This window comes from Salvelinus namaycush, chromosome 16, assembly GCF_016432855.1.
Source record: "Salvelinus namaycush isolate Seneca chromosome 16, SaNama_1.0, whole genome shotgun sequence".
In the NCBI taxonomy this organism is placed as follows: domain Eukaryota; kingdom Metazoa; phylum Chordata; class Actinopteri; order Salmoniformes; family Salmonidae; genus Salvelinus; species Salvelinus namaycush.
Window position 1 is genome coordinate 29,283,075 of NC_052322.1, and position 26,601 is coordinate 29,309,675.

A 26,601-nucleotide genomic window follows, 5' to 3' on the forward strand; every position below is an offset into this window, starting at 1 on the left:
TGTGGGCTAGAGGCAGGCAAATGTCTGTGCAATCTTTTATTAATTTCTTTGTTCTTTCAGCCATATCTAGCCTGAAGGGATGAAGTAACTCCCATTAGTCTATGTTCATTTTAAGAAGCTGTGATGGCTGTGAATAGAGGCACATCTGTTTATCAAGGCATTCACATGGGATGAAGCCAATCAATTAGACAGTCTTTATTTCAGACGTCTGCTGCCTCCCCGCCACTGGCCTTCTTCTCTCCTCGGTGCTTGGGCTGAGACGCTAGCTAGCTACGCTCGTGTTAGCATTAGCCTGAGGTATAGACCATGAGTCAGCAAGGCTTAGCCACGGCTTCACAGGCTTAGAAGGACCACATACGCATGCCCACAAATGCATACACACACTTACATGTAAGACACATCCACACACACACACACACACACACACACACACACACACACACACACACACACACACACACACACACACACATGAGTGTGCATGCTCTGTAGGGGCATGGTGCTTAGTGAGATAGCATGAAAAAGGAGTGAGGACATTACTGCCGGATTAAGGCCTGACTCCATACAGCACACAACTGCTGCTGCTCACTGGCCCAAACAACCACTGCAAATGTACAGATCTAACCCAGTTCTGCCATTCATGTTGTATTCTCACTGTACAGAGAGATAGGGGCGGTAGAGAAAGCGGTAGAAGAGAGAAAGAGAAATAGAGAGGACGGAGCAGACAGAGCGAGAGAGAGCATGGGGGAGATCACACTGTATACACCAACTACACAGGGGCGAGCCAGTCAAATTGATATATGTTAATCGGACATAGAGAGATACTGTGTACAGTATAATCAGTTGTATGTGCTGTGCTGCTACTTCTGCTGTGCAGCCTACATGGTACCTATCGCTGGGGGGGACAGGTCGCTGTGCTTTCTACTCAGTCGGTCTCTCTCTCTCTTTCCCTCCCTCTCTCGCTACTTTTCTGTGTGTTTCGGATTGATCGGTTGGCAGGGTTGGGTGGGCAGCCTCACGCATGTCCTGCTAGATGGATCAGCTGGGAACAGCAGTGGAGTGGTTGGTGTACCAGAGAGGGTTCATGACATGCCACCAGAGCAGCTGACGCTGATCAGAGTGGACAGACTCAATGCCGTTTGGATGAACTCAAACCACAACAACCCCCACCTTGGGTCACATGGTCCCTACCTCCCGAGTTCCTATCTTCCCAGCATGCACTCTGTGTGACCAGGGCTAGGTGTTGTCACAATGGCAGAGAGACGGTGTCACATGATGACAACATGACGTTAGTAACAGACCCAGCAAAACGGGAAAATGTTCATCCAACATTTACTAAAATGTTCCCAGCAAACCAAAATTGGTACTGTGAAAGTTCCCAGAACGTTTGTTAAGTTGCGGCAAATTGTCTCATAACACAAAAACTGTCCAGTCATGCTGATAATTATACAATGTTTGTATAAAACATTTGCCTGATGTTGCAAAACCATTCCCATAATACTTTTAGTCTGTTCTTTAAAGGTTACCGTAATGCTTCACTGGGTTGTGGGAACAGTCTGGTGGTGAACTGTCCAGTTGTGCAGATGATTATACAATGTTTCTTTTAGGGTGCTAAAAACATTCACCTGATGTTACAAGAACGTTCGCAGAACACATTTTTCTGTTCTTTAAAAGTTCCTAAAACATTGCTTTAGGTGTTGAGAACATTGTGGAGATATGACAAGGTTCCCAAAACACAAAAATGGGAGTTGTCTGGGATGTTGCAAGCGTATTCTTGTGATATTCACATATTGTACTTAAGAGGTTGCAGAGAACATTCCCACAATGTTGTACAATGTTCCACAATTTCCAAATAAGTCAGTTTATATGGACATTCATCCAGATGTACGATCTTAATTTGATCACTATTTTGTTGCTGAGAACTTTCCTGCACAGTAGGAAATGCAAACTTGTCGTGTATTCGAGGTTTAAAAAGGCAAACTGACTCAAATTAAGATCCTACATCTGTCACATATTTATTTTAGGTGTAACATAATTTTCCATTGATGTTCACACAATATACATTTGACCTTGTCTTGGAGGTCCTCAGAACATTTCAAGAACTTTCTCAGCATGCAAATGTCTAGTTCCTTAAAGCATAAGAGTTCATTAAAGGTTGTCAGAACATTTCATTAGGTTGTGGAAACAGTGTGGGTACATTACAAGAGATTCAGTGCCTTCAGAAAGTATTCACACTCTTTTTTCCACATACACAAAATTCGCTGTAATGTCAAAGTGGAAAGAAAATGTTACTTTTTTAAAATGGAAAATAAATCACAAATTTATTTTGATTAGATAGTTATTCAACCCTATGAGTCCATACATGTTAGAATTACCTTTGGCAGCGATAACAGCTGAGAGTCATTCTTGGTAAATCTCTAAGAGCTTTGCAAACCTAGATAGTACAATATTTTCCCATTATTCTTTAAAAAATATTCAAGCTCTGTCAAGTTGGATGTTGATCAGCCATTTTCAAGTCTTGCCATCGATGTTTAAGCCGATTTAAGTCAAAACTGTATCTAGGCCACTCAGGAACATTCAATGTCTTGATAAGTACACTACATGACCAAAAGTATGTGGACACCTGTGGACTCAACTCTTCTGGGAAGGATTTCCACTCGATGTTGCAACATTCCTGCGGGGACTTGCTTCCATTCATCCACAAGAGCATTAGTGAGTTTGAGCACTGATGTTGTGCAATTAGGCCTGGCTCGCAGTCAGCGCTCCAATTAATCATTGTCATACTGAAACAGGAAAGGGACTTCCCCGAACTGTTGCCGCAAAGTTGGAAGCACAGAATCATCGTCTAGAATGTCATTGTATACTTTAGCATTAAGATTTCCCTTTACTGGAACTAAGGGGCCTAGCTCGAACCATGAAAAACAGCCCAGACCATTATTCATCCTCCACCAAACTTTACAGTTGGCACTATGCATTGGGACAGGTAGTGTTCTCCTGGCATCCGCCAAACCCAGATTTGTCCGTCGGACAGAGAACACGTTTCCACTGCTCCAGAGTCCAATGGCGGCGAACTTTACACCACTCCAGCCGACGCTTGGCATTGCGCATGGTGATCTTAGGCTTGTGTGCAACTGCTCGGCCATGGAAACCCCTTTCATGAACTTCCCGACGAACAGTTCTTGTCCTGACGTTGGTTTCAGAGGCAGTTTGGAACTCGGTAGTGAGTGTTGCAACCGAGGACAGACGATTTTTACGCGCTACGTGCTTCAGCGCTTGATGGTCCCATTCTGGGAGCTTTTGTGACCTACCACTTCGTGGCTGAGCTGATATGGCTCATAGACGTTTCCACTTCACAATAACAGCACTTACAGGTAACCAGGGCAGCTCTAGCAGGGCAGAAATTGTACGAACTGACTTGTAGGAAAGGTAGCTTCCTATGACGGTGCCACATTGAAAGTCCCTGAGCTCTTCAGTAAGGTCATTCTACTGCCAATGTTTGTCTATGGAGATTGCATAGCTGTGTGCTCGATTTTATACACTTCAGCAACTGGTGTGGCTGAAATAGCCGAATTGTCTAATTTGAAGGAGTGTCCACATGCTTTTGTATATATAGTGTAACTCCAGTGTATATTTGGACCTTCATTCTAAGCTGTGCATAGCTCTATTCTTTTCCTTTTTATAAAAAAACTCCCTAGTCCTTGCCGATAACAAGCATACCCCAAAACATGATGCACACGGTGATGTGTTCAGTGGCGACCCGTCATTCAGGGCTCGTGGGGCAGAGCCCCACCTGTTTTGAGCCCCACATTTTTAGCAATTTTTTTTTATTAATTAAAAATATATATATAAATAAATGTTTTTGGGCTTGCCTGTTTTGCATGTTATTTTGGCATTAATACGTGTCACATATCAGTTTGCAAACAATAAAAATAAATATATATATCATTGAGTTAATAAAGCCGCATACAAACATGGTCCCTTTTTTGTTTTCTTGATTAAAGCTGCTCTAAAATGCAGGTGTTTCAGCCTGGCTCAGTGCTCTCTGTGGTGGTGGGGCGAGCCAGCAGAAAATAGGAGCATGGCGCCGTGATTGGCTCAGTGTTCTGTCAGTCATGGGGACACTGCGTCATTGCCAAGTTTAAGTCCTTAGTAAGGGTAGACATCCAAAATGTCAGCCCTTTGGGTCCTGCCATAGAGTTATAATACAAGTGCCCTTCCAAGAAGGCTCAAGGTCATTGGCCACAGATAAAATGACGTCAAATCACGTTATATGTACAGTAGCTTTGATTGGACTGATCATGTCAACATCTTACTTTCAAAGTCTTAGCTAGCAGTCATCATCATGAATCAAGTCGACAATCTACTGACAAATCCTTTTTAATCCTTGTCATATGAAGAGAAATAATGAAGAGAAATTATAGATAAAAATGTATCGGTGCTCATCGGCCATGAATATTACACAACAAGTTGGAAATCGCAAATTCAACAATGAGTGGTTTGTAAGGAATCCGTGGCTAACTGCAAGCATTGCAAAGCAACCACTAACATTAGCCTGCTATTCAATGAAGTGATAAATCCAGAGAATGCCAGACTTGATGACATGCTAAAATCGCCAATGGATGTGTTGTGTTGGATTTGCCGCAAACATAATGCTTTGTATTGCAGTATTACTTTAATGCCTTGTTTCAAACAGGATGCATGATTTGGAATATTTGTATTCTGTACATTTAAGTTAGTATTGTGGAGTAACTACAATGTTGTTCATCCATCCTCAGTTTTCTCCTATTACAGCCATTTAACTCTGTAACTGTTTCAAATCACCATTGGCCTCATGGTGAAATCCCTGAGCAGCTTCCTTACTCTGTCAACTGAGTTAGGAAGGACGCCTGCATCTTTGTAGTGACTGGGTGTACTGATACACCAGATCACTATGAGGCATGGGAATTGATTATATTAATTGTAGCTTTTGGTCTGATACCTGCCAGGGGGAGAATTAATAGTTTTCTTTCAGATAGCCTGTAATGTCTCTTCCACATAACCTGAAATAATATAATATACAAATATTTCACTATTTCATTTCTGTTGTCATCAACCTACGAATTAAGCATATGGCCATTAACTGACAAAGGACACCAAGGAAGGTCTTGTTTTCTCCTTGGCATTATCTAGAAAAACCTGGAAGAAACTAAGTTGAGTCTTCAGTTCCACATTACGCCAATAGAGATAATTCATCACATAAATGAGAGCAATTTAACAGATTCATTTGGTGAAATTGTACTACCATGGCAATCACAGTAGCATTGATACATAGCAAGCTATATACCTCAGTGGTTGATAGTTGATTACTTTGCTTCACCACAAATTAATATCTAACTTATTTGCATTTACTTTCCACTCCAGGATTGGTCCAGCGGAGAGGCTACTGTTGACTCTCAGAGATGGTGGGTTGTGGTCACAAGCTCTTGACTGCAGAAGGAACGTTGGGGCTAGATGTGTTCACGTAGCTAGCGTATCATGTGATGCACGGAATGGCAGCTAGCTAGCTAGCTCAACACATGTGTTTATCAAAATAACATATTTGAACAATGTCAAATCAAATGAACTGTAGTGGAGATGTGGGTGAGAGGAGAGAGATCCGCACGCGCGCAGTGGAGCAGCCACAAGCTCAGCCATCTACACAGTGTTCACAACTAGCTACCTAACAGGCTAGCGGCTAAATCGCTATGCTAACTCATAAAGATTGAATTCTACAACACCAGAGCATGCATGGACCAACTGGCAAGTGTCTTCATTGACATTTTCAACCTCTCTCTGACCGAGTCTGAAAAACCTACACGTTTCAAGCAGACCACCATAGTCCCTGTGCCCAAGAAAGAGAAGGTAACCTGCCTAAATGACTACCGACCCGTAGCACTCACGTCGGTAGCCATGAAGTGCTTTGAAAGGCTGGTCATGGCTCACATCAACAGCATCATCCCGGATACCCTAGACCCACTCCAATTCGCATACCACCCCAACAGATCCACAGGTGACGCAACCTCAATCACACTCCACACTGCCCTTTTCCACCTGGACAAAAGGAACACCTATGTGAGAATGCTGTTCGTTGACTACAGCTCAACGTTCAACACCATAGTGCCCACAAAATTCTTGCATTTTTTTTACATTTAGCTGGACATTCAATTACTTCACCAATCAGTGCGGATAGAGCAGCTTGCCAAGGAGCGGGCAAGCTATAGTTGGTTACATGCATTTGACAGACAAATGTAGGGCGCGAGATGAGACTGAAATTTTGCGGGTGGGGAGAGAGTGAGAGAGGTTGGAGGAGGAGGCTTGGCTTGAAGCGCTGGACATTTGAATTAGGCCAACAGAATTAAACAGTACCTACGGAGGAGCAGGCAGGTAGCCTACACCGCACACACACTGGCAAAGATTTTCAGCTGCTGGGAACCTTTAAAGAACAGACAAAATGTGTTCTGGGAATATTCTTGCATGACTGGACAGTTTTTGTGTTATGAGAACATTTGCCGCAACCTAACGAATGTTCTGGGAACGTTCACAGAACCAATTTTGATTTGCTGGGGAGACACTCACTATTAGATCAAGTAGTCAATAGGCTTATGGTGATAGCATCTCGTTTATGGGTCATTGTGGACATTTGGTCTGAGGATGATAAATAATAGACAGAGACAGAGAGAGAGAGACAGAGAGAGAGAGAGAGTGAACCTGATGTAGTCCATTAGCAGACCGTGGGGGTAATCAGGCCTTATTAGGTCTCCACTGAATGCCCTCATGAAATGAATAAGAGCCAGAATGGTGGACAGTGTGCTGCAGATTACAGCAGAACAGAGTAGGAAGAGAGTGACTGCTGAACAGAGAAGCCCCACAGCTCCACCATTAACACCACTCCCATAGCCATTTACCTCCTACTTGCTATAAAAACGGCAAGTCTAGAGAGTTATTTAAACCTCAATACAGGCAGATATGACACTAAACCACAGTTACAACACTCCCACATGAATGTTCTATGGAAGCTCAGACAATAAGCAAAGGATCTCTTCTGAAAAGAAGGTTCAGGATTTCTGTTACCTCCCAAGCAGACTTATTGTTGTTTGTCAACAATGCTCCGGTCCTTGGAAAAGACTGAGATGGAGTAGATATGCATTAGATAAAAAATCTGACATTGTCAAGGACTCTGCTTTCCTCCCCCTCATTGGCTAAGCACTCTGCACAGTAAACTTCTTAACCTATTCTCTACCATCTACAATACTGTACATCAGCCCAGTGTCACGACTTCCGCCGAAGTCGGTCCCTCTCCTAGTTCGGGCAGCGTTCGGTGGTCGACGTCACCGGCCTTCTAGCCATCGCCGATCCACCTTTCATTTTCCATTGGTTTTGCCTTGTCTTCCCTCACACCTGGTTTCAATTCCATCAACTGCATGTTGTGTATTTAACCCTCTGTTCCCCCCATGTCCTTGTCCGGAATTGTTTATTGTAAATGCTTGTACTTATTGTCTGGTGTGCGTCGGGTTTTGTACCCATTTATTGATTGTTCTGTTTTCCGGTGGTTTTTATTATTAAACTGCGCCATTGGAAACACAGTTTTTGCTCTCCTGCGTCTGACTTCTCTGCCGCCAGTACACACCCCTTACACCCAGCCCTATGTCTTCCCATACAGAGAGATGGAGAGTGGTAAGGAGAGAGAGAGAGAGAGAGAGAGAGAGAGAGAGAGAGAGAGAGAGAGAGAGAGAGGGAAAGTGAGAGACCAGGAAAGAGAGTGAAAGTGAGAGACCAAGAGAGAGAGAGAGAGAGGGAAAGTGAGAGACCAAGAATGAGAGAGAGAGAGAGAGAGTGAAAGTGAGAGGCCAAGAGAGAGAGAGAGAGAGAGAGGGGGAAAGTGAGAGACCAAGAATGAGAGAGAGTGAAAGTGAGAGGCCAAGAGAGAGAGAGAGAGAGAGAGAGAAAAAAAGATAGAGAGGGAGGGTAAGAGCATGCTGTGGGACTAAATGGGGTCTTATCTATAAAATCTATCATAAGAGGCAGGGTTGATGGGATGTTGTGTTCCTCTGTTTGGAGTACAGTAGAGTACAGTAGGGTACAGTAGAGCTCGCACCGAGGAGAGCAAAGCTGAGGTCAATGCTGTTGATCTATGGGCACATCTTCAACTAGCAGCACCAGCACTGAAAACAGACTTCATCAAGTCCAACCTAAAGGCAGACAGACATCTTCACAACTGTCAGGTGTGAGTAAGCTCACTTACCCAGACATATTGTTGTACCCAATCCTCAAAGCAAAGAAAACCGAATGAGTACAAAGTCAGCATCCAATGTCTAAATGAGCTTGCCCTTTGAGCACGTACGTACGTACGCACACACACACACACACACACACACACACACACACACACACACAAACAAACACATACTGTACCCACAAAATACATTTTGACAGGCAATCGGTCAGTCACGCACACACACACACGCGCATGCATACAGTCAAACACACTACCACCCCATAGAAAACACACCCGACACTCCTACATGTATGTAGTCCTTTCTGTGAGACCAGATGTTTTCCACAGCATCAGTCATTGACTGCCCTGCCCAACAGGAGAAATACGCCCTAAGACTCCATCCTGCCAGCCGTTCCATCCCCTACAACCAGAGATAAACCAAACAGGATTTACTATCTACTTGTGGCAAAGAAACAAAACGAAGCGGATTTAACTTCTTTAGGAAAACAGCCCTAATGTTGGAAACAAACATCATTACGTTGTCATCCAAAGTCACATTTATTTCTTTTCCAAGCTATAGCACACAATATTTTACATACAGCATGTAACGGTTTATATTGTTTTGATTTTTGCCATGAAAAAAATATTGCGATACTTTTATCGTCCCGGCCCTACTTTCTATCGTATAAGATCAGCAAAATAGGAATTTGACCCTAGGTTACACACAGAACAGCCAGGATCACCATCATGATACGTTCCCCAGGCCTGCCCCGACTCATAGGCTCACACAGCAGCTGTTTAAAGAGACTACCATCACGATCAACAACTCAGAACAACACAACAGAAAGCAGAGTGGGATCATCTCAGCATCTTACTATGTCTTTAACCACAAAGTGAAACAGGAACTGTGACACCCAGAAGTGATGAGAGGATATGGTTTGGTTTGAGTCTCTTCTCTGTGGTTCAGCTACAATGAGCCACACCAGGGTTCAAATACTATTTGAAATCTTTCAAATACTTTGAGCGTTCGCTCTAGCCTCCCTGGAGTGCAAGATTTGGGACTATTCAATTGATCGATTAAACCAGCCAAGCTCAATCAAGCACAGATAAAGTATTAAAAATGATTTCAAATAGTATTTGAACCCAGGTGTGCAGTGAGCTGACTAGTGATATCAGCTGAGAGGGGTTCTAACAGAGCCCTGAGATGAGGAGAAGAACCAGTATTATGACTGAACATCATCCAGCTCAGATCTGTGTGATTGTATTAATGAACTGGGCTATTTGATCCATTCATCCAAATGGATCAAGACTAATAATGCAATAATTTGTTCACTTGGATTCATCTGAATTATTAAGCACAGTGACAAAAGATAAATAAGATATTAAAATGAAATAAAACAGATAAAGATTACATTTTTTCTGCTAACAAACCCTTGCAGTGATTGTGAACATGGTCCTTTACAGTGAATAACAGGCTTGATTATATTATGATTACTAATAACAGATAGTTTGATTATATCATATAATGAAAGAGAACAGGCAGAGAGATGAGTGGGTCAGAGTTATGGTGATGTGCTGTGAAGTGCAGTCACTGAGGGTTAACCAATCCTGAGGCAGAACTGAAGATCCATCTATTGTCACGTGTGTGTGTGTGTGTGTGTGTGTGTGTGTGTGTGTGTGTGTGTGTGTGTGTGTGTGTGTGTGTGTGTGTGTGTGTGTGTGTGTGTGTGTGTGTGTGTGTGTGTGTGTGTGTGTGTGTGTGTGTGTGTGTGTGTGTGTGGGTGTGTGAGAGAGAAAGAAAGAAAGAAACAGAAAAATGTGAAGAGGGAGGGAGGTTGACCCAATTCAAATGACCCCAGAAAATAAACTTTCAATTAAAAAAATTACAGAAACGGTATAGCTGAATCTCCTCAATCAATCCATAAGAATTGTGTAGGGCGGGGTTCCCCCCCCCCCCCCCCCTGTTTTTTGCACTGGCACTACACAGCTTATTCAGATAATCAAGGCTTGATGATGAGCTGGTTATTTGAATCAGCTGTGTAGTGCCAGTGCAAAAAACTAAAATGTGCACCCAGGGGAGGAGGGCCCCAGGACCGAGTTTGGGAAACCCTGGTGTAGTGAGTACTGATAGTGAACACGCTTTACTCCACACTCCCCCCACCCATCATCATCATATCCTCAGGCTTTACAATTATGCCCATATGATTACCTCTTGTTTCTACACTGAACAAAATTATAAATGCAACATGTAAATTGTTGGTCCCATGTTTCATGAGCTAAAATAAAAGATCCCAGAATTTTTCCTTACACACAAAAAGCTTATTTCTAGACACTGACTGGTTTTCTGATCCACGCCTCTGCCTTTTATTAAAGTAACTGTGAACAACAGATGCACGCTATATTCCCAGTCATGTGATATCCATAGATTAGGGGCTAATACATGTATTTAAATTGACTGATTTCCAGTAACTCAATAAAATCTTTACATTTGTTGCATGTTGCGTTTATATTTTTATGGAATCCTGTAATAACCAAAAAGTGCTAAACATATCAAAACATATATTCTATATTTGAGATTTTTCAAAGTAGTCACCATTTGCCCAGCTTTGCACACTCTTGGCATTCTCTCAACCAGCTTCATGAGGAATGCTTTTCCAACAGTCTTGAAGGAGTTCCCACATATGCTGAGCACTTGTTGGCTGCTTTTCCTTCACTCTGCGGTACAACTCATCCCAAACCATCTCAATTGGGTTGAGGTCAGGTGATTGTGGAGGCCAGGTCATCTGATGCAGCATTCCATCAATCTTCTTCTTGGTCAAGTAGTCCTTAAACAGCCTGGAGGTGTGTTTGGTCATTGTCCTGTTGAAAAACAAATGATAGTCCCACTAAGATCGAACCAGATGGGATGGCGTATTGCTGCAGAATGCTGTGGTAGCCATACTGGTTGAGTGTGCCTTGAATTCTAAATAAATCACAGACAGTGTCACCAGCAAAGCACCCCACACCATCACACCTCCTCCTCCATGCGTCACGGTGGGAACCACACATGCGGAGATCATCCGTTCACCTACTCTGCGTCTCACAAAGACGCGGTTGGAACCAAAAATCTCAAATTTGGACTCATCAGACCAAAGGACAGATTTCCATCAGTCTAATGTCCATTGCTCATGTTTCTTGACCCAAGCAAGTCTCTTCTTCTTATTGGTGTCCTTTAGTAGTGATTTCTTTTCAGCAATTCGACCATGAAGGCCTGATTCACGCAGTCTCTGAACTGTTAATGTTGAGATGCGTCTGTTACTTGAACTCTGTGAAGCATTTATTTGGGCTGCAATCTGAGGTGAAGTTAACTCTAATGAACGCATCCTCTGCAGCAGAGGTAACTCTGGGTCTTCCTTTCCTGTGGAGGTCCTCACGAGAGCCAGTTTCATCATAGCGCTTGATGGTTTTTGCAACTGCACTTGAAGAAACTTTCAAAGTTCTTGAAATGTTCTGGATTGACTAACATTCATGTTTTAAAGTAATGATGGACTGTCGTTCCGCTTAGCTTATTTGAGCTGTTCTTGCCATAATATGGACTTGGTCTTTACCAAATAGGGATATCTTCTGTATACCACCCCTAGCTTGTCACAACACAACTGATTGGCTCAATTAAGAAGGAAAGAAATTCCCACAAATGAACTTTTAACAAGGCACACCTGTTAATTGACTACCTCATGAAGCTGGTTGAGAGAATGCCAAGAGTGTGCAAAGCTGTCATCAAGGCAAAGGGTGGCTACTTTGAATAAAATAAAAATATATTTTGATTTGCTTAGCACGTTTTTGGTTACTACATGATTCCATATGTGTTATTTCATAGTTTTGATGTCTTCACTATTATTTTACAATGTAGAAAATAGTAAAAATTAAGAAAAACCCTGGAATAAGTAAGTGTGTCCAAACCTTTGACTGGTACTGTATATTGGCCCAAACAATTATTAAGAATCGAACATGTTGTTTTTAAACAATTTAATTATGAAATGTATTTCAAAATTCATATGCTGATGTAAATTTCAAGATTTTTTCAAATGTTCTCAAAATCCCAATTTTGTTTGACACTGAAAGTATGATAGATAATAACAATGTTACAATTTCAATGTGGCCTGTCCTCTTTGACACCAAATTGCATGCATTTACACCAAACATAATTTGTTCAGTGGCGCATTTTGATATTGTACTAAATATAGTATAAGGACGTAAATGGGTTTTAAATCTCTATCCAATACAGTCAGAAGAGCAGAAGAGGACTGGCCACCCCTCGGAGCCTGGTTCCTCTCTAGGTTTTTTTCCTAGGTTGCTTCCTTCTAGGGAGTTTTTCCTAGCCACTGTGCTTCTGCATCTGCATTGCTTGCTCTTTGGGGTTTTAGGCTTGGTTTCTGTAATGCACTTTGTGACATTTGATTGATTCATTGATTGATATATTTATGCACCGGCACAGCCAGGTTATGTTGTGGAGAAGACAGAGTGGAGTGAGTGTGCAGGCAGGCAAGCAGCAGATAGAGCAGCTTCACTTCATCGCTCTTCCTGGTTAAAGAGGGTCTCAGAGGCAAGCACTTCCTCCCAGACACCCTCAAGTCTCCATGGACACAGTTGTCATGGTAGCAGGACACTTTATGTAAAATGAGAAGAAGCAACAGATGAATAAACACACAGTACACACACTTACATAAACACAGACGCGCATACACACAAACACACCGCACACACCACACAGACACAGACACACACACAGAAGCTCAAAACCAACACATGTATATTGAGGAATAAGCACTGTGTCTGTGTGGTGTGTGCGGTGTGTTTGTGTGTATGCGCGTCTGTGTTTATGTAAGTCTGTGTACTGTGTGTTTATTCATCTGTAGCTCCTTCTCATTTTACAGTATGATCCTATGACATTGAGCCCTTCATCACAGAGATAAAATACTACAAGCAAGGGCAGATATCAACCAATACAAGCGCCCGCTACAAAACTCCATTCTGATCCTTAACCACAGTAACTAAACCACTGCATTTACTTAAATCACATTGCCGTAAATACGGACTTTAATGTTAATGTTATTAGTGTTAATGTTTATTTGGAAGACTGATATTAAGTTTGATTTTGACCCAACTGATATGGACCATGATTTAATTGTTAATTTTATTATTTTTCTCTGAAAATAATTTATTCATAACCCTCTTTAAATTGTTTAACATAGAGCTGAAATGATTGAAATGATCAGTAAATGTAAAAACAAAGAAGTACGTACCAAACTTTTTGACAAATGTAAATTGTCTTTTGACATGTAATTCCCTCGTCTAAATAACGTTTATGTACTATTTTCAATTGTTGACGTTACGGGGAAAATACAGGTTAAATAACACCTCTGAGAAATGTGCCAGCCAGGTCCCAAAGAATGGCTACTGACTTGCTGTTGCAGTTTAACCCTAAACCTCTGTTGCTCGGGCGTGACAACAGGGACATGCTGGACAACCTGGTCGTGGCATCTGCTTCCTGGCCGGCCTGCGAGGACAGGGTGTCACGCCCTGACCTTAGTATTCTATGTTTTCTGTATTATTTTGGTCAGGTCAGGGTGTGACGAGGGTGGATATGATTGTTTTGTATTGTCTAGGGTTTTTGTATGTCTAGGTGTGTGTGTGTAGTCTAGGCATATGTAGGTCTATGGTGGCCTAGATTGGTTCCCAATCAGAGGCAGCTGTTTATCGTTGTCTCTGATTGGGGATCCTATTTAGGTTGCCATTTTCCAGTTTGGTTTGTGGGTTATTGTCTATGTGATGTTGCATGTCTGCACTCAGTGTTTATAGTGGTCACGTTCATTTGTTGTTTTGTATTAGTTTGTTCAGTATATTTCTTTATTAAAAGAAGTATGTATTATAATCACGCTGCGCCTTGGTCTCCTCTCTACGATGTTCGTGACAGAATAACCCACCAAACAAGGACCAAGCAGCGTGAAAAAAAGGAACAGCGCTTAATGGGGAAATGGACCTGGGAGGAGATATTAGATGGAGCAGGACCCTGGACACAGCCGGGGGAGTATCGCCTTTCTGAAGAAGAGATAGAGGCAGCGAAAGCAGAAAGGCGATACTACGAGGAGAAGTGCCGGAGAATAGAGGAACGGCGACGAGATGAGGAAACACGGCTTGCGCGGAAGCCCGAGAGGCAGCCCCAAGATTTTTTTTGGGGGGGGGGGCACACGAGGAGATAGTCAGGTAGGAGACCTGAGCCAACTCCTCGTGCTTACCGTGGGGAGCGTGTAACTGGTCAGGCACCGTGTTATGCAGAGATGCGCACGGTGTCTCCAGTTCGCATTCTTAGCCCGGTGCGCTCTATTCCAGCTCCTCGCGTTTGCCGGGCTAGAATGGGCATCCAGTATTATAATCACGCTGCGCCTTGGTCTCCTCTCTACGACGTTCGTGACACAGGGGTTAAGCCCTGCTCTTATTAAAGTCACATTCTGGTGTTTTAGTCCCAGACCCAAGGCCACCTAATGTCACAACATTACATCAGTTTGGCTGGTCACTGGGTGCGTTTGGCGATGGGATCAGTAACACAGGGGATTGGGGAGCTGGTTTAAGACTGAAGGAGAGGAGCACGTGACTGTGACTGACCCTGTGTGGATGGCCTTATGTGGTTAACGACCAGAGAGGAGGAAAAACAAAAGCTATCTTCAGAAAGACAAATTCAACTCCATCTTACATTGAATCAGATGGCTTATTCATCACAAAACCATTTGATGTTGCCAGTTATTTTAATGATTACTTCATTGGCAAAGTGGGCAAACTTAGGCAGGAAATTCCAGCAACGAACAGTGAGCCATCGTCACTCATGTATAAAAAAACTAATAATGAAAAAAAGCACTGCAAGTTAGAATTTTGTAAAGTTAGTGTAGGAGAGCTGGGAAAATAATTGTTATCGATCAATAATGACACACCTCCTGGCATTGACAACTTAGATGGAAATCTACTGAGGATGGTAGACTCTATAGCCACTCCTATCTGTCATATCTTTAATCTGAGCCTAGAGGAAAGTCTTTGTCCTCAGGCCTGGAGGGAACCCAAGAGTGGTAAAGCGGCCTTTACTGGTTCTAACAGCAGACCTATCAGCTTGTTGCAAGCTCTTAGCAAACTTGGAAAAAAATGTGTTTGACCAAATACAATGCTATTTCTCTGTAAACAAAATAACAGACTTTTGGCATGCTTATAGAGAAGGGCACTCAACATGTACTGCACTGACACAAATGACTGATGATTGGTTGAAAGAAATTCATAATAATAATATTGTGGGAGATGTACTGTTAGATTTCATTGCAGCCTTTGATATTATTGACCATAACATGTTGTTGAGAAAACGTATGTGTTATGGCTTTTCAACGTCTGCCATATCGTGGATTCAGAACTATCTATCTAATGCAACTCAGAGAGTGTTCTTTAATGGAAGCTTCTCTAATGTCAAACATGTAAAGTGTGGTGTACCGCAGGGCAGCTCTCTAGGCCCTCTACTCTTTTCTATTTTTACCAATTACCTGCCACTGGCATTAAACAAAGCATGTGTGTCCATGTATGCTGATGATTCAACCATATATGCATCAGCAACCACAGCTAATGATGTCACGGAAACCCTTAACAAAGAGTTGCAGTCTGTTTTGCAATGGGTCGCCAGTAAAAAACTGGTCCTGAACATCTCTAAAACTAAGAGCATTGTATTTGGTACAAATCATTCCCTAAGTTCTAAACCTCAGCTGTATCTGGTAATGAACAAGGTGAGGAGATTAAATTACTTGCCATTACCTTAGATTGTAAACTGTCATGGTCAAAACATATAGATTCAATGGTTGGGGAGATGGTCTGTCCGTAATGAAGAGATTATCTGCTTTTTTGACACCACACCACACCACAAAGCAAGTCCTGCAGGCTCTAGTTTAAATTATCTTGATTATTGTCATCACATGGTCAAGTGTTACAAGGAAAGACCTAGTTAAGCTGCAGCTGGTCCAGAACAGAGCAGAACATCTTGCTCTACATTGTAATCAGAGGGCGGATATAAACCTCTGCATTCCAGTCTCTCTTGGCTAAGAATTGAGGAAAGACTGACTACGTTACTTGTTGTTATTATAAGAAACATTCATGTGTTAGATATTCCAAATTGTTTGCATAGTCAATTTACACACAGCACCAACACACACACTTACCCCAACAGACATGCCACCAGGGGTCTTTTCACAGTCCCCAGGTCCAGAACAAATTCAAGGAAACATACAGTATTATACAGCGCCATGATTGAATGGAACTCTCTTCCATCTTATATAGCACAAGTGAACAGAAAACCTGGTTTCAAAAAACAAAGAAAGCAACACCTCACGGCACAATGCCTCTCCCCCATGTGACCTACTTGTTGTGTGTATGTACTGACATGTACGTGGAACTAATAGATACATTTAAAAACATGAACATGTAGTGTGTGTATGTAAATTGTAAAGTCTTTTGTCTGTAATGTATTTTTCATTAAATATGGGACCCCAGTAAGACTAGCTGTCTCCATTAGCGTCGGCTAATGTGGATCCTAATAAATCAAATCAACCCTCCCGATCCTCATGTCAAACCCATTCCAACCTAATCACTGCTCCCTCCATCTCTCTATCCCCATAACCCATCATCATGGGTCCAGAAAAGTGACTTCGTGATTGAGTGAGTGAGGAAACAGCTGAGAAAGGAAATGAGAGGATGACTCTCTGACAACAGAGAGAGATTGATGACAGAGGACATTTGATGACAAAATGGTGTAACAAGCATCAGGCTGCAGGCAGACAGGCACGTTCCAGCTGCACAGGCATGGCTGCAGTAATCCGCTCTCACTGGGCTTTAGAAGGCAGGATTAAAACAAACGAGCTCTCTCACAGCTAGCACACTGTTTACAATCCTTCCATTCCATCATCCTCATCATCATCATCGTCACCATAAGCGGCAGCAGCAGAATTCTCATCCACATCATCATCATCACTCAACATCTCTGTCTTCATCATCATCCTCATCATCCCTATCATTATACCCCATCCCCATCTCGCAAAGAGATAAAATGACCGAACCAGGGCCACTACATCCCCATCCACCAGAGAGATAAAATACTGAACCAAGGCCACTACATCCCCATCCACCAGAGAGATAAAATGACCGAACCAGGGCCACTACATCCCCATCCACCAGAGAGATAAAATGACCGAACCAGGGCCACTACATCCCCATCCACCAGAGAGATAAAATTACTGAACCAAGGCCACTACATCCCCATCCACCAGAGAGATAAAATGACCGAACCAGGGCCACTACATCCCCATCCACCAGAGAGATAAAATACTGAACCAAGGCCACTACATCCCCATCCACCAGAGAGATAAAATGACCGAACCAGGGCCACTACATCCCCATCCACCAGAGAGATAAAATGACCGAACCAGGGCCACTACATCCCCATCCACCAGAGAGATAAAATTACTGAACCAAGGCCACTACATCCCCATCCACCAGAGAGATAAAATGACCGAACCAGGGCCACTACATCCCCATCCACCAGAGAGATAAAATACTGAACCAAGGCCACTACATCCCCATCCACCAGAGAGATAAAATGACCGAACCAGGGCCACTACATCCCCATCCACCAGAGAGATAAAATACTGAACCAAGGCCACTACATCCCCATCCACCAGAGAGATAAAATGACCGAACCAGGGCCACTACATCCCCATCCACCAGAGAGATAAAATTACTGAACCAAGGCCACTACATCCCCATCCACCAGAGAGATAAAATGACCGAACCAAGGCCACTACATCCCCATCCACCAGAGAGATAAAATTACTGAACCAGGCCCACTACATCCCCATCCACCAGAGAGATAAAATTACTGAACCAGGGCCACTACATCCCCATCCACCAGAGAGATAAAATGACCGAACCAGGGCCACTACATCCCCATCCACCAGAGAGATAAAATGACCGAACCAGGGCCACTACATCCCCATCCACCAGAGAGATAAAATTACTGAACCAAGGCCACTACATCCCCATCCACCAGAGAGATAAAATGACCGAACCAGGGCCACTACATCCCCATCCACCAGAGAGATAAAATGACCGAACCAAGGCCACTACATCCCCATCCACCAGAGAGATAAAATTACTGAACCAGGCCCACTACATCCCCATCCACCAGAGAGATAAAATTACTGAACCAGGCCCACTACATCCCCATCCACCAGAGAGATAAAATGACCGAACCAGGGCCACTACATCCCCATCCACCAGAGAGATAAAATTACTGAACCAGGGCCACTACATCCCCATCCACCAGAGAGATAAAATGACCGAACCAGGGCCACTACATCCCCATCCACCAGAGAGATAAAATTACTGAACCAGGGCCACTACATCCCCATCCACCAGAGAGATAAAATTACTGAACCAGGGCCACTACATCCCCATCCACCAGAGAGATAAAATGACCGAACCAGGGCCACTACATCCCCATCCACCAGAGAGATAAAATGACCGAACCAAGGCCACTACATCCCCATCCACCAGAGAGATAAAATGACCGAACCAGGGCCACTACATCCCCATCCACCAGAGAGATAAAATGACTGAACCAGGGCCACTACATCCCCATCCACCAGAGAGATAAAATGACCGAACCAAGGCCACTACATCCCCATCCACCAGAGAGATAAAATGACCGAACCAGGGCCACTACATCCCAATCCACCAGAGAGATAAAATGACCGAACCAGGGCCACTACATCCCCATCCACCAGAGAGATAAAATTACTGAACCAAGGCCACTACATCCCCATCCACCAGAGAGATAAAATGACCGAACCAGGGCCACTACATCCCCATCCACCAGAGAGATAAAATGACCGAACCAGGGCCACTACATCCCCATCCACCAGAGAGATAAAATTACTGAACCAGGGCCACTACATCCCCATCCACCAGAGAGATAAAATGACCGAACCAGGGCCACTACATCCCCATCCACCAGAGAGATAAAATTACTGAACCAGGGCCACTACATCCCCATCCACCAGAGAGATAAAATTACTGAACCAGGGCCACTACATCCCCATCCACCAGAGAGATAAAATGACCGAACCAGGGCCACTACATCCCCATCCACCAGAGAGATAAAATGACCGAACCAAGGCCACTACATCCCCATCCACCAGAGAGATAAAATGACCGAACCAGGGCCACTACATCCCCATCCACCAGAGAGATAAAATTACTGAACCAGGACCACTACATCCCCATCCACCAGAGAGATAAAATTACTGAACCAAGGCCACTACATCCCCATCCACCAGAGAGATAAAATGACCGAACCAGGGCCACTACATCCCAATCCACCAGAGAGATAAAATGACCGAACCAGGGCCACTACATCCCCATCCACCAGAGAGATAAAATTACTGAACCAAGGCCACTACATCCCCATCCACCAGAGAGATAAAATGACCGAACCAGGGCCACTACATCCCCATCCACCAGAGAGATAAAATGACCGAACCAGGGCCACTACATCCCCATCCACCAGAGAGATAAAATGACTGAACCAGGGCCACTACATCCCCATCCACCAGAGAGATAAAATGACCGAACCAGGGCCACTACATCCCCATCCACCAGAGAGATAAAATTATTGAACCAAGGCCACTACATCCCCATCCACCAGAGAGATAAAATGACCGAACCAAGGCCACTACATCCCCATCCACCAGAGAGATAAAATGACCGAACCAGGGCCACTACATCCCCATCCACCAGAGAGATAAAATGACTGAACCAGGGCCACTACATCCCCATCCACCAGAGAGATAAAATGACCGAACCAGGGCCACTACATCCCCATCCACCAGAGAGATAAAATTACTGAACCAAGGCCACTACATCCCCATCCACCAGAGAGATAAAATGACCGAACCAGGGCCACTACATCCCAATCCACCAGAGAGATAAAATGACCGAACCAGGGCCACTACATCCCCATCCACCAGAGAGATAAAATGACCGAACCAGGGCCACTACATCCCCATCCACCAGAGAGATAAAATGACTGAACCAGGGCCACTACATCCCCATCCACCAGAGAGATAAAATGACCGAACCAGGGCCACTACATCCCCATCCACCAGAGAGATAAAATGACCGAACCAGGGCCACTACATCCCCATCCACCAGAGAGATAAAATTACTGAACCAGGGCCACTACATCCCCATCCACCAGAGAGATAAAATGACCGAACCAGGGCCACTACATCCCCATCCACCAGAGAGATAAAATGACTGAACCAGGGCCACTACATCCCCATCCACCAGAACATGACTATTGTCAGAGGAACTAAAGCCATGACCACATGGTCATTTGATGGATCTGACAAGTATATTTTTTTTACTCTTAGGCAACAATAGGATAGAATACACACACACACACACACGTATGTGACAATAAAACATCTAAAACACAAACCACTTTAGGGCCTAGACATACAGTGACTGCTACAGATCCTCTGTTGACATTTCACAAAACAAAATAAGTGACATGAGACTAACACGCGTGAAGCCAACTGCTGTTGACATTTCACAAGACCTAAAAGCACCAGTGACGAAAAATTGTTGACACCTCACCCAGACCCAAGACCCACTCTGCGGGACAAAATTCTGTTGACATTCCACACACACGCACACACACACACACACACACACACACACACACACACACACACACACACACACACACACACACACACACACACACACACACACACACACACACACACACACACACACACACACGTGATCACAGTGTGATGGTAATACTGTGGAAAACAGGAGGGAAGTGCTGGTCCTCCTCTCTCCTCTCGATTTCATCCAGATACATACAAGGATATGTGTTGACCTTGTAATTATTTAGAGCGTCAAAAGCCACACTGGAAAAAGGAGAACATTCTCACACCATTAAGTTGAAATGAATGATAATGTAAACAAGTTCTGCATGCAAACATTTGTTTCTGTTCTCCACAGACCCGGGGAAGAGCTGTCTTTGTATTGTGTTGTACAGTGTGTTGTTTTCATTTTGTTGTTGCCATTCATGTCTCTGACTGCTGACTGCTGGCTCTGAGCCCTGACCAGTCGGCTGTAAGATGCCTGCCCACACACTCTGCTGTGGTAACATTTAGGTTATCTAGTGAGGGGACTGAGAACAGTGTTTTCCTCTGGCGTGAGGGTAAATTTATAGCATTCCCTAAACTATTAATATAGTGTCAAAGTGTGTGTACGTGCACGTGTGCTTAAGATTTAGGATTTGTGTACGTGTGTGTGTCCGCATGGTGCACGTGTACTACGTGTGTGTCTACATGGTGCACGTGTACTACATGTGTGTGTGTCCGCATGGTGCACGTGTACTACGTGTGTGTGTGTCTAATTTTAAAGCCCAGCATCCAGGCTCAGTGTGTTGGTCTCGAAGCGGTCGGCTCCCCCCGAGGACAGCAGAGCACTTCCTGTTTGCAATGAGGCGCAAGCTGAAATGAGGCTGTAATAATGCTGCCTGGGGTGCAACGCCTCGCCCAGCCTCATACCCTGTCACGCACCACACAGCTCTGGGAGCATGATACGATCAATGGATATCTGCTCTCTGCACTGCCACCCTCCCAAGCCCCAGTTTAAACTGTACTGTGCTATTATAGTGAACAACAATGAACATCAAGCTTCCTAATATTGAGTTGCACCCCTTTTTGCCCTCAGAAGAGCCTCACTTCGTTAGGACATGGACTCTACAAGGTGTTGAAATCGTTACACAGGGATGCTGGCTCTGTTGACTCCAATACTTCCCTCAGTTGTGTCAAGTGGTGGACCATTCTTGATACAGACGGGAAACTGTTGAGTGTGAAAAACCCAGCAGCATTGCAGTTCTTGACACACTCAAACCGGTGCGCCTAGCACCTACTACCATACCCTGTTCAAAGGCACTTCAATCTTTTGTCTTGCCCATTCACCCTCTGAACGGCACATATACACAATCCATGTTTCAATTATCTCAAGGCTTAAACATCCTTCTCTAACCTGTCTCCTCCCCTTCAGCTACAGTGATTGAAGTGGATTTAACAAGTGACATCAATAAGGGATCATAGCTTTCACCTGGATTCACCTGGTCAGTCTATGTCATGGAAAGAGCAGGTGTTCCTAATGTTTTGTACACTCCGTGTACGTGGTCTCAAATGGGGATAAGACCTTTCATACTAACACCTGTGTTCTTAGAGTAGCATTATAACCATGCACTCAACTATACTGTACTTCTTTTGTAACTGTTGCACTAATGAGAGGAGAGCTGAAGTAAGCATTTCATTGTACTGAGTATACTATTCAGTAACCTGTGAGTTTGACAAATAAACTTTGATTTGATTTGAGTAACACAACCCAAACAGTGGAAAGTGGGAACCCCACCAAAATAATAGAACTCACCATCCTGGGGAAGTAGTGTTCGTACACAAGCTGGCCACTGTATCTCAGCCAACATTTCCATTTTTCAAATTAGATAGATTTTACAACCCAGTACTAAAGTTTTTAGTAGGTAGTCAACCTATCAGACTTCAAGAGAAAGAAATAAACAGTGAGACTGGGAGACAGAGAGTCTTACAGTGGAATAAAGAAATCCTCTTAACACATTCACAAAAAGTCTGCCTCTATCTTTCTATCTCGCTCTCGCTGTCACACACACGCACACACACACGCACATGGCCAGTATGCTGTTTAGCCTGAGTCTCATTTCCTCTCCTTTGTGGCAAAACCTTTAATCCCTGACAGAGAGTAAGACGCAACCTGACATTTTCTTCAGGAACAAGACACACACACACACACACACGATACATTTTGTCTGCAAAGAATGCTGTTTGTTGAATATGTCATGAATAACACACACATATTATACGGAAACACACACACACACATACATATATACACACACACACATATACACAATTGGTTCTAAAAGCAGTGAGGGCAAATTCACCCACTAAGACAGGACAACCTTTTAAAACACTAACATGGCTTTACGCCTTTTTCTCCACGACAATGTCTGTTAGGCTCAGAATGGAATGCAGCCCAAAACCCCCTACTTTTTATTTATTTACCTCGGCAAGTCAGATAAGAACAAATTCTTATTTACAATGACGGCCTACCCCGGACGACACTGGGCCAATTGTGCGCCACCCTATGGGACTCCCAATCACGGCCGGATGTGATACAGCCTGGATTCGAACCAGGGACTGTAGTGAAGCCTCTTGCACTGAGATGCAGTGCCTTAGACTGCTGGGCCACTCTCCCTTTCAACTCATTGAGTAACAATAACATTAAAAAAAAGCTTTATCTCAGATCCCAACTAACATATGGTATAAATATTTGGTGATTGGACGGATTCAGCCATCCTATCCCATCTAAACTGAGACCTTGACAACACATAATCAAATAAACCACCCATAAACAATTGTTCTCTACATGAAAGTATCTCTGGGGAATAAAATCCCCAAACAAAGTAACACAAAGGACAGTAAACATCAGTCCTTGGTGTTTTATTTGGATTGTCTTTCCAGTGTTATTGAACTGTTGAATTAAATGTTTATTTAAAAATGAATGAATTACATTTTATTTTTGTGTCAAATCGCCAGTTGGCAAAACATCCCTTACAGGATTAACAAATAACCAAACATTACATTATTCACGGCGATAATTCAATGATAATTCTTCTTCCGGTGTTCTCTGCAGTGCGCATCGCATAAAAAGTTTTTAAATTGATAAAAATCAATACATAATAATAAATATGGTTAGCCAAACAATAATTATATCCCTAGAGCAGTAAAAAATATACATACATATACACATACATACAGTACATACATATACACATACATATACTGTTTGTTTATGCTGTAACTGTTGGCTCCTGGCACGCTCATTGGATTATGAATTATATGAATTGGCCATGCAGTATGCTAGTGGTCAAAGGAGATGTCATAAGTATAAGTACCCACCAAATCATAGCCAAGCTCAATATGATCCTAATCATCATTCAGCCACAGCCAGAGCCACAGCAGGGGTCAGACCCAAACAGAGACAGTCACATTATCCACTGTTAAACCCTCCTTCATTTCACAGATCCACCTCCCACGCGCGGCCTACACCGTGCCCCGGCCTACACCCTGCCCCCTCTCCCTCTCCTGGCCTACACCCTGCCCCCTCTCCCTCTCCTGGCCTACACCCTGCTCCCTCTCCCTCTCCTGGCCTACACCCTGCCCCCTCTCCCTCTGTCTCTCCTGGCCTACACCCTGCCCTGGCCTACACCCTGCTCCCTGCCCCGGCCTACACCTTGCCCCCTCTCCTGGCCTACACCCTGCCACCTCTCCTGGCCTACACCCTGCCCCGGCCTATACCCTGCCCCCTCTCCCTCTCCTGGCCTACACCCTGCTCCCTCTCCCTCTCCTGGCCTACACCCTGCCCACACCCTGCCCCCTCTCCTGGCCTACACCCTGCCCCAGCCTACACCCTGCCCCAGCCTACACCCTGCCCCAGCCTACACCCTGCCCCCTCTGCCTCTCCTGGCCTACACCCTGCCCCCTCTCCCTCTCCCGGCCTACACCCTGCCCACTCTCCCTCTCCCGGCCTACACCCTGCCCTCTCTCTCCCTCTCCTTCTCTCCCCCTCCCCAACCTCATCTACTGCCCACTAATCCACAGCACAGCTTAATCCTCCAAACCTGGCCACACACACACACACACACACACACACACACACACACACACACACACTCAAACTAGGATATTCCTAGCACACATTCCCACAGATAAAGAGCCACACTGGCGTGAGTAGTCATGCTCAATGATACACACTGAGAGGGAGAAGGTCTCAAGCCCCTAAGAGACCATCACACAGCAGGACACTCAATCCTCCTCAAGACACACACTCATTCATGCTCCCGATCGGAACTTTTACTGATCCATTACAGTGTTCCAATGTCGATTACCCCCTAAGAGAGAGTGTATTCAAGGTTTTGACAGATTAGGACCTTTCACAGACACACACACACACACACACCTGTTAGTTTAGGTTTAATTCATGCTAGCATATTAATCACACACAGACACACCCCTCCCTGTTCAGTAATGTTATTGTGAGAGCAGACAAGGAAAGGCCATATGACGCAGGCTCCTCTGTCTTGATGCAACTGTCTGTCTGTCTGTCTGTTGTGCAAAGACACTGGAAAGTAGCTAACTCACGCCAACTCACACAACAGGTTCAAAGAAATCTAAAACCACATTTCCCAGAAAGACTTTAGATACCATAAACTATCTGCTTTAACGAAGACAGGAAGTTAACATGTCCCAATCACCTGAATCTCTACGGTTTCACAGTAGAAATCCTCAGATAATGATAATATAATTTTAGAAATATTTGACCTAACTACTGTACTAAGGGAAAACCAATCAGTGACTCAGTTCACTCTAGCTTTCACTTCAATAATAACCCTGATGGCGGAATCAGCGTCTTCCACTGTCGACACAATACTGCCTACTGCTTCTATACAAGTCATACACAAGAAACAAGAGGCGGTGACGCTGTACATTTCTCTCTCAAAATGTGTTCAAAACAGACTTATACCACAAGAAATTTACAACATCATTAAATGATATGATTTCCTTCCTGCTATTGTTTATTCTGACGAGAACTCAGAATAGTGAAAACCATCAAATAAAGGTTGGACATGAGATGCTGCTGACTAGAGACTTGGGGAGCGTTAATACTCTGTTTCCTCCATCTGTTTAGGGATCATGGGGATGTGTCTGGGCATGTGTCTTCCAGTATAAATCATCTAAAGAGGACGGCCATCTTTTCACATTCTAACAGTTAGAGGCCTGACGATCAAATTGATTTGTAGTTTATTTCTAGAGACTGGCACGCCATTGGATATACAGTGCATGCTGGGAGATGGAATAGAACTGAGATAGATGGTCAATCTATCACACAAGTATACAGCTCTGGGTGTCAAAATGGAATTGAACAAGACATTTGACAGGCACCTGTTACATCTAGATAATTATAATCTGTTTTCTGATCACTGTTAAAGACTGTTGATTGACATATAAATGGTCATAGAACTATCATTTTAATTCTAATTATAACTGCTCATTGTAAATTATTCTATTTCATCATTTTAAATTACTCGTTGCTGTTATGCTGCACTGCACACACAGTCTGTGTGTATGATTATATCAACACCATAAACAAACTAA

At 43.8% G+C, this 26,601-nt stretch overlaps 1 protein-coding gene across 1 annotated transcript in view; it reads right to left on the reverse strand.

Moving 5' to 3' along the window:
* Positions 1–26,601, reverse strand: part of LOC120061615 (voltage-dependent L-type calcium channel subunit alpha-1D-like) — a 111,233-nt gene that overhangs the window by 79,291 nt on the left and 5,341 nt on the right. The window lies entirely within an intron of this gene.